Genomic DNA, 10,211 nt, shown 5'->3' with positions numbered 1-10,211 from the left:
TAGTTTTTGCTGGGATAATAGTGTAGAATTGAAATTTTTAGCAAGGTATTCTGTTTTCATCTCAGCCATCTGCTTGTCTTTTTAAAATCTTTAGCTAGACTTCATTTCCCAGGATTCCTTGAAGTTAGGTTGGAGTCGTGTGACATAGCTCTAGCCTACGGAAAGTGGACAGAAGTGATGTTGAAGCATAAACTTCTCCCATTTCAGATTCCTCCGTTTCCTCTTTCTACTCTCATTTGGTCTAACGAATCACCTATTGAAGTTGGCAGTACCGTTACTAAGAGTTGGGAGGATCCTGAAGCTTGTGGAAGGCTGTTTCTGGAATGGCTGCCTGCAATGGGAAGGGAGCCACAAAGAAATAAGCCTTTGTGTGTTCCATGAGGACAAACTGAAGGGCCTTGTATCTCAGGCAGGTTTATAGACTTCAAAGGCAGCAGGAAAGATTCCTTGGGGAAGGTAGGCTCTATCTGTAAGGCACCTTTTGGTGGTGTTGGTGACACTGGTAAAAATAAGGGGGGGCACTTTTCACCCCAACCCCCTTACAGAATTTCCCAGATAATTTTTTTTCAAAACATTTATTTATTTTTATGTGCATTGGTGTTTTCCCTGTGTAATGGTGTCCCGTCCCCTGGAGCTGTAGTTACAGACAGTTGTAAGCCGCCATGTGGTTGCCAGGAACTGAACTGGGCCCTCTGGAAGAGCAGCCAGTGTTCTTAACTACCGAGCCATGTCTCCAGCCCCACAGATCCTTTAAGTAAATTTTGCTCTAGACTTCCTGGCTTCTCTAGTCACGGGGCATCAACGTGGTGTGGGCAAAGGCTGTTGGAGATGGGCAGCTGCAGGAACCCTGATCCTTCCATTTCATCAGCTGGTGACTTTGAGCCAGGAGAAGTGTTTTCCCACCAGTTCTTCTCCTGAGACAGATGGTTCTAATATTCGACTCTTCCATTATTATGAACGTGCAGAATGTCAGGAGAAGGACTGACCTGATGGTTTGGAGCCCTGGATTCTAGACCTAGGTCTGTGCCACATGAGAAGTTCGTGGTCCCTCTCTCAGCTAGTGTCTTGATTTGCAAAGTAGAGATTGGGGTGATGAGTGGGAGAAGATGTTTTGGGGAGATGGTATCTAGGCCTAATAGCCTGCAATCCTGAACTGCATATCTCCTGGAAGCAGAATCCATGCCTTTTTGAAAATGAAATCAAAGAAGGTTGTCTTTGGCCCTGCCCTGCTGCTGAAACCAACATTGGGCTGTAGCAGTAAACTCTCCATGAAGGCCACATTTGCATATCATGGTCCTGGTGGTGGCGGTGGGGCAGTAGCTCAGCAGAAGGGTGAGGTTGCCATAGGAGAAAGGTGGCCCAGGGCAAACATTGCACTGATGTTGCATTTGTGACCCAGACTGACCATCGTTGTGGAAGGCTGAACCAGGGAAGCCTGGCATGGGGCCAGAGCTGTCACCGTCTGGGCATCTGAGCCCAGAGAGCCCCGGAGGTCAGCTGTCTCTCTAGAGTGGAGAGTAGCCAATTCTCACCATCTCAGTTGCCAGCTGCTGCCAGATCACAGCAAAGGACCCAGAGTAGCAAAGGCCACCCTTACTGTCGTCATCTTCCTCTCTACCTAAAGCCTGGGCTGGCCAGGTGGGGGTGGGATGTGTGTGCTTCTGATCACTGGTGGGCCGTGCACATCTTCGCCACCCAGTGAGGCCTGTGGGCCCCTTCTCAGACTAGGGCATTTCCATGCACAAAACAGGATTACAGAGCAAACCAATTAGATTGAGACACAGTTATCCAAATATTAAAAAACAACTTTGTGGGGCAGTAATAAATGTGCTTTCTCATTAACACATTAAAGAACAAGATTTAGTTGCAGATCTAATAACTCCCATCATCTCCCATTAGTGAGGGGTGGAAGCAATCTCTAGAGATAGTAAGTCCCAAGTGCTCATGGCTGTGGTTTCTGCTGGTGGCTGTCACAGGAGGGACCAATGCCATGGGAGTGCAATGGAAGGAAATGCTTGGTTTCGGTTAGAGGTTAGTGACACTGAAGACATTTTCGCCCCTGCCCCCAGTCAAGTTCATAGACCCTTCAATACTGTTTGTGGACTCCCTAGTCTAGTAGAAGATGCCTGGGGGGAGACGGGACTGCACTGCGGTGTGCCTGGGGACACAGAGCAGGAACAGCCTTCTTGCCTTGTGTTCAGCAGGGCAGGTGGAACTCCACCAGGGTTGGCTAATTAGAGCAGACTGCTGTCTCCCTGCCACCCTGCCTGTGGTAAGCACAGCTAATTGATGGTGGTGGGAGCCCAGAGACACGGAACCCTTCTCAATCCGGCGCGCCACACAGCCATCACTAACCAATTGGAGCTGGCACCAAAATGAAACCAATTTGCCATTCCAAGGCTGGAAGCTCTCTAAGGCCTGTTCCAGCCTGATATCATATGATTACCCATGATTAAAATACGCTTCCTGCCCACAAGGAACTTTTGAAAAGTCAAGTGTCTTAGAGGTCCTCTCGGAGCAAGCAGGGGACCCACCTCCACGCAGCTCCTCACCAGGCCTTCCGTCATTTCACAGTCAGGGCATCGATTTTACTTTTCGACTTGTAATTTCCACCTCCTGGATTCCATTAGCACTCGCTCAATATACGACGGCTCACCATTTCTCTGGCCACGGCTCTGAGACTCATGCATTGCTGAGCAGAAGCAGAGACGTTGCCTAAAACACATTACTACCTGGAAGTAATGATTGGGCTTTAACACAGTCAAGACCTTGATGTTTCTGTGGATAAGCAATCACTCCACCTTCCTCCTTCCCTGGTCACCTGACTTCCCAGAAGGGATTTAGAATTAACCCCACGTGGTCAAACCTTAAACCGGGGCTAACTCTGTTTTGTTCAAGACCCTCACGTCCATGTGAATGACCCTGCAGTTGAAGGCTGTCATCTCTCTCCCTTCAGTTGTACTGTCATTGACTGATTCTTTGGGAATAGACCCAAATTTGTTGTTGGAGGCATTTCTTGACGAGTGTAGGCAGGAACGGGTGATGAGGGGCAGACGTTTTTTGGCCAGTGGCTCTCAGTACGAAGCCTGTGGTCACCAACTCCATAGTTTCAGCATTACTAACTAGGTCAGAAAACTAGGTGTTGGCTCCAGTGAACCAGAACCTGAGCAACCTGGCGTGAGCCCTGGCAGGGACATTCTGATGAGCCTATTGGAATAGATTCTGAAGGCTAAAAATGGGGCCCTGCATGAACATACCAGTGCTTAGGCAGTCATTTTGGGGGACTCTACTGCTTTGTAAAACAGGGGCAATGCTACTTGCCGTCTTGGTTTCACAGGATGACTAGCAGCTAGACCAAGCACTGTAACATGAAGGCTGGCTTGTTGGGGTTTATGTCCTGCCCAGTTCACACAGCTGGTAAGACCGAAAGAAAATCACACAGAGGTTCTGCATTAGTTATAACTGATTGGCCCATTAGCTCAGGCTTCTTATTAGCTCTGGTAGCTTATATTAACCCATTATTCTTATCTGTGTTAGCCACATGGCTCAGTACCTTTTTCAGCGGGGTAGGTCACATCCTGCTTCTTTGGTGATCTGGACAGGACTGCGAGGGAGCTTCTTGCTTCCCAGAATTCTCCTGTTCTCCTTTCCCCACCTCTACTTCCTGTCTGGTTGTCCCACCTGTACATCCTGCCTGGCTAATGGCCAATTACCATTTATTTAAAACATAATTGACAGAATATAGAATTGTCCTACACCAAAGCACAACTTGCACAAAACTGAGGCCTGCCTTCCTGGAGCTAAGGCATCCCAGCTGCAGGGTGTTGGCATGTGGTGGGCATGCTTAGGAAAGGAGAGGTTCCATTTTAAGATAAGACATTGGGACTTTTCTTTGTTCTGAGCCAAATGGACATGGCCATTTTTTTTTTTGTCTTCCAGGGCATGAGGACTATGGCTCAACCATGACCCTGAGGATGCCACCTCCCTTTGGTCCCCACTAACCAGCTTTCTGGGAACTTGACTGCCCCACTTAACAGTTTTCAGTATTTAAATATGTCCCTTCTCCTTTCTGCTATGACTCAGGCTTAACAGATTTTCTAAATCTGGGTTAGTTAAAATTCCCGCGGGGGCGACCATAGAGGGGACTGCAAGACAATATTCAGTGGCAGTGGTGAGCAGCTGCCAGAGCCAGTGGGGCTCTTTCCATCTCTTGACGTGTCCCCTGGGTGTGGGCAAACAGAGCGCAATGTGGGCCCTTGGGAGATGATCTAGGGCTGAGCCTACTTCCTAGTTTGGAGGACCAGGTCCTACAGGCTGAAAGATAAGCAAAGAGGCATCTGTTGGCCCTTCTTGGACAAGTCCAGAGGCACCACCTCATCTTTGCACTTGTCTGCCACAGCTATACTTAGATAATCTGAGACATGCTTAGGATGCCGTTTAATGTTTTTAACAATCCTACCTGGAACTAGGTAGTTTTAGGTTATTATCTGTGTTATACCATCCCTAGGTTATATTCAGGTGTTATCCCTGTCTTAGGTATGGACAAGAGGTCAGAGAACACCTGTTCATATTTCCAGGTTCTTCTGTCTAGGAACGAAGAACTGGCCTAGGGGCTGCTGAGATGGCACAGCCAGCAAAACACGTCTGCTGCTAAGCCTGAGGTGAATCTCTGCACCCGCACAGTGGAAGGAGAGAACCAACTCTAGCAAGTTGTCCTGTGACTTCTACATGGATGCCATGGCTCTCTTGCATGTGCACACATGCTCACAAATACACAAACATACTTGCACACATACGTGCACAGAAAATAAACAAAGTAATAATGGAAGAAAATTGGACCAGGGACACATGGATAGTGATGGAAAGAGTTGATTAAGAAAGACATTTCCAAGAATGAAGTTGACTAAAAGCTGGGGAAAGAGCAAGGCTCGAAAGCTCTCAGGCCCTGAACATCATGACCCTTCTTGTTCATGCAGTACTTGCCTTTCCCACACGTGGAGGGCTCGGAGTTTCTCACTCACACTCTCTTTTTTTATTTCTATCCTGTGCTTGAGAGGTTTCTAGTCTTTTTCTGCCACTGACTCTTTCCTATTCACCTTGGTGCCTCTTTTTCATGCTTTATTCTTCAGCCACACCCTTCTGTACAAATGAGGAAACTGAGGCACAGAGAATTAAACACCTTGCCCAAGAGGTGTCAGTGCTGGGGTTTAAAGTCCAGTTTGGCTCCATGTTCTTTTTTTTTTTTTTTTTTTTTTGGAGGAGCCAGTACAACGGCTAGTTTATTGGAGGGAAGTTTTCCATCACATTCTGAAAAGTTAACGCAGGGCTCAGTGGGCCATTTGGTGGGGCACCAGCTTATAATGGGTTCCATAGCTTGGGCACCGCTGAGTCTCGCCTTTGTGCAGCCAAAACCAGATGATGGTACAGTTGTCCTCTTTACAGATGCAGCCCACTATCCGCTTGTTGGTGATGGACTGGACTAAATTAGGATCTTCCTTGGTGCCCGAAGCTGCCTTCAGAGGTAGCATATTGTATGGATCCAGTCCCTTCTCTGAGGCTATCATGATCTCCCTCTCCAGCCCTGTAGCCTGCTCCTCATCAGTAGGAACACCACCTCCAGAAGCCATGGGGCATGTCGCAACCACGCCACGGGGCCCTCGGGCCCTCAGGGCCTGAGCTGCCAGTGCACCCACTGCTCAAAGTAACCTTGAAGCCTTCTCGCTGGAGACAAGCAGATGAACTTCCTGGCTCCACGTTCTTTATGAAGCCACTAAATGTACTCCCTTCCCTTCCTGGGTCATGAAGAAGTTAACAGAAGAGATCATTGGAAACATTTTGTGATTTTACTTAGGAGGGCTATTTTCTTCTGAAGAGTTTCTCCTTAAAGCCATGTTCTGCCTCTGGGGAAGGACATTTTAAGTTTTGATGTGATGGAAGAAATCAGAAAATAGAAAACAAGGTTAACCGTACAGATAATCAAAACGGTCTAACACAAAGGAAGGGGGAAAATCAAACCATGTTCCCAAATTAAAACAACACCAGCCTATATAAAAAAGCATGGTTTTTTTAGAGTTGTTTTGTGAAAGAGCTCATCTGAATTGATAAGAAAATATTGATAAAAGGGAAACATACAGAGATAGTCAATAAAAAGAGATCATAGCATCTTCATATGTTATTGTTTATATTAAGCAAATATAAAATTAAAAATACAATTGTATGTAAAGTTCCTAAAATACTACAATGCTATCTAACACTTGAGACACCACAGTAAAAGCAACTGTCCAGAGAGTTTATGGCGACTTAAATAGTGCTGCGACAGCTGGCCATGGTGGCACATACCTGCAACCCCAGTACCTGAAAGGCAAAGGCAGCAGGATCAGGAATTCAAGGCCAGCCTTGACGACATATTGTGTTCAAAGCCAGCCTGGTCCACAGGAGAAAAACAAACCCCAAGTAAAACAAAGAAAAAGAGATGCTTGACATCATTAAAAAACAAATGAGCCAGGTGTGGAGGCAGAGAGAAGTGGGCAAACATTGTGAGTTTGAGGCCAGCCTGGTCTACATAGTGAGCCTCTGTCGCAAACAAAAACAAAAGAACAAAACCCACACAAAAACAAACAACACCCCTCCCCAAAGCCACAAAACAAACAACTGAAAACCACAATAAGATCTGGCTTCATGCCCATAGGGTTCAAGAAGGAAGAGGGAGCGGGCGGTGGTGGCGCACGCCTTTAATCCCAGCACTCGGGAGGCAGAGGCAGGCGGATCTCTGTGAGTTCGAGACCAGCCTGGTCTACAAGAGCTAGTTCCAGGACAGGCTCCAAAACCACAGAGAAACCCTGTCTCAAAAAGAAAAAAGAAAATGATTTAAAGAAGGAAGAGGGAGGAGGAGGGAGATAAGGAGGGAGGGGAAGAAAGGAAACAAGAAAAAAGAAGAATGAATAAAGAAAGGAAAGAAAGGATGGAGGAAGGCAGGAACAAAAGGGAGGGTGGAAAGAAAGTAAGAAAGACAAAGAGGAGGGAGGAGAGGGGAACAGAAAGAGGATATGGAGAAATTCCAACCCTTCTATGCCCTGGTGGGGCTCTAACAAGGTATAGATGCTATAGAATATAGCTTTTTGGTTCTTCCAAAAGATAAATACAGACTTACCTCATGGTTCAAGTATATAACCAAGTCCACACAAAACTTTACACATGGCTGAGGGATGGCTCAGCAGTTAAAACCACTAGTTGCTCTTCCAAGGACCCAAGTTCAATTCACAACACCCACATGGCACCTCACAGCTGCCTGCAATTCCAGTTCCTAGGGATCCTAGGTCTTCCAGGACCCTACACGTATGTGCACATAACCATCCCCAATGCAGAGAATTAAAAATAATAAAATTCTATTTTTTAAAAAAACTTTATATAAATGTTTATAGTTGCAGTATTCATAGAGCCCAAACACGGAGACAGGCTAAATAGCCATCAGTGTTTAAACACTGTGGCATGTCCATGCAATGGAATATTGTTCAACCTCAAAAAGGAATGAATAATTTGTTCTGTAATATGGATGGATCTGCTAAAGCCTATGGAAGGACTGGGGGATTGTTAAGCTGGTAAAGCATTTGTCGTGCAATCATGAGGACCTAAGTTGGGATCCCCAGTGCTCACTCACGTGTAATCTGGACTTGGTGGCAGCTAGTACCTGAGTCCCCAGTATTGCAGGCAGTGCAAACAGGACACACACACACACACACACACACACACACACACACACACACAGGCTATGCTGTATGAAAGAAAACAGTTAAAAGGATCCCCGTGCTGTGTGCTTCCATCTATGTGAAATGTTCATAAAAGGCAAATCTATTAGAGACTAAGTAGGTTATATCAGTTGCTAGAAGCTTGGAGGGCAAGTGTGTGATAAAAAATCTTTTAGAATTAAATGGTGGCATTGCTGCAAAGCTTTGTACACTAAATTTGTTTTTTAAATTTTAAAGAGAGCCTTAATATGTGGTTTAGGTTGGCCTAGAATTCCTAATCCTCCTACTCCTGCCTCCTAAATGCTGAGATTAAAGATACATACCCTTCTCCTCCCGTGCTCACTTTAGCTCAATTGCTTTGGTCCTCACCAATCCAGAATTTTCTCTGAGTGCCCGAGAAGCCCACTCATGGGCTTGCAGGCAATGCCCATAGAGCATCTTCCAGTCAATGCTGGACGGGAGCCACCTCAGCTTCCCCATGCCTCAACTGTGGCAATGCTGGGCTATCTTTTCAGAGGTCCCGCTGGGACACCCCAGCGTCTCACTCTGGTGACTTGCCTGATAATGCCCATTTACCTGGTGCGTGTTTCCCCACTCACTGCCTGTCTTGGTTCCTGTTGCTGTTGCTGTGACCAAAGCAACCTCAGAGGGAGGGGCTTATTCTTGCTCACAGTTGGTGAGGACAGTCTGAACGACTCTGGCCAGCTTGAGCATGGCAAACATGGCTGACAGGCCTTTCCCTTCTCCCCAGTCCCTCTACCTCGCTAAAAACCATTAGATTACTTTCCTAAAGCTAGTCACCAAGATCTATTCCCTTATTTGGCCACTTCCTCTTCCTGAGGTTGACTACCACAGTTCAGCAATCAAAAGCCCTGTTTGGCTCACCTAATTGAAAACACCTCATCCTGACATGGGATTTCCCCCTTTCCCTTTATAAATTGCCATTTGCCTGTGTCTGTCTCCCCTCTATCCAGAGTCAGTCTTTTGTCCCTCCAGGTTAAATACCCCTTCCCTCTCTCCCTTGTTCCCTTTCCTTTCTTTCTCATCCTCTATCTCCTGTCTTTGTCTCTTATTCCCTGCGCTTTGTCCCTCTGGGCAAATAAATCTCCTTTGTTCTGAGAACTTGGTCTTGGGGGTCCTGATCTGATACTGGTCCTTTCCCAGTTCATCAAGGCGGCAAGCCTTTGGAACATCCATAATTGGGAAGCCAAATGTGATGGATGCTGGCCTGCACTCATCTTACTTTTTATTCAGGCCACGACCCAACCCCAAGAATGATGCCACCCACCCATAGTAGGCAAGTCTTCCTGCCTTAATTAACCTGATCAAGATACCCCACCCTCTGGATGCCAGAGGCTTAACTAACCTAGATAACCCTTACAGGTATGCCTAAAGGCTATCTCTTAGATGACTCTAGGTCCTGTCAGGCTGACAATGCAAATCATCACACTGCCTCATGAATAAATCATGGGCCCAAATCCTTGCTGGGGTCTCTTCTGGGAAGGCCCAGTCCAAGACATCTTCTCCTGATCACTCTCGCTATATGAACTTTGGCCTATAGTCATTTAGAAGCACTGTATACAAAGAGCATGACCAAAGCCATGGTGGTGGGGGTGGGCTCTCAGTGACATCCAGACTATTAATGATTAGGAACAAATAGGGAGAGATTTTTTTTTAATTCTGTACTGCACACTTGAGAGGCATAACTCAAGCCAGACTGCAATCACACAGTCTGACCAGTTAAGGAGGGGAGCCTGATAAAATCCAGAAAGCAGTTCCACAACTTATGGCTCCCTATACTCCAGTCCCAGCCCTCACTTGGTCACTGCAGAGGTGAACAGGTGGTAGGGTGAACACGGACAGGTGTGCCTAGAGGAATTGGGGACGTAGCTGTTGGTAGACAGAATGCTTGCTTAACACGCAGGAAAGCCTGAAATCTACCCCTGGTACCACATGATCCGGCGCCGTAGTACAAGCCTGCGATCTCAGCTCTCCTGAGAGTCAGGAGGGCCACAGCTCAAATGCATCCTCCGCTACCTACTAAGTTTGATACGGGCCCGAGTTAAGTGAGAAAAATGGCACCTGGAGAGATGGGGCCCCTTCTTTTGAAATCTCACATGTCCCTGTGACCCAAAGCCCACAAATGAGGATAATTTGGTCCATCCCTGCCTGGGATGCCACAGTGCTCTAGGACAGGTTTAACAGGCCTGGGGGCTGTGGCTAGAGCTCCTGTCTGCCTGATGGCCTTCATCCTGCCTGGACCCACCTCAGCCTCCTTTAACATCAAGGAAAGATGTTCCTAGCCTCAAGACTGGGCCAAAGGTAGGGGCGCTGGGGTGAACCGTGCTCCTGCTACTTCACTGTTGTCCTGACTACGGGCTCATTTGTGTCCAGTCCTGTGAGTTCTGTCTTCTTTCTCAGAGCCACACTCCCTGCCTCGTGTGTGTGTGTGTGTGTGTGTGTGTG

The 10,211-nt window shown here is 47.0% G+C and overlaps 1 pseudogene; it reads right to left on the bottom strand.

The window, feature by feature from the left end:
* Positions 1–5,230: 5,230 nt before the first annotated feature.
* Positions 5,231–7,155, bottom strand: LOC142840552 (cytochrome c oxidase subunit 5B, mitochondrial pseudogene; annotated as a pseudogene).
* Positions 7,156–10,211: the final 3,056 nt, after the last annotated feature.

The sequence above is a fragment of the Microtus pennsylvanicus genome, chromosome X, assembly GCF_037038515.1.
Source record: "Microtus pennsylvanicus isolate mMicPen1 chromosome X, mMicPen1.hap1, whole genome shotgun sequence".
In the NCBI taxonomy this organism is placed as follows: Eukaryota; Metazoa; Chordata; class Mammalia; order Rodentia; family Cricetidae; genus Microtus; species Microtus pennsylvanicus.
The sequence above is the reverse complement of the archived record's forward strand: the minus strand, read 5'-3'. Positions and strand labels throughout refer to the sequence as shown.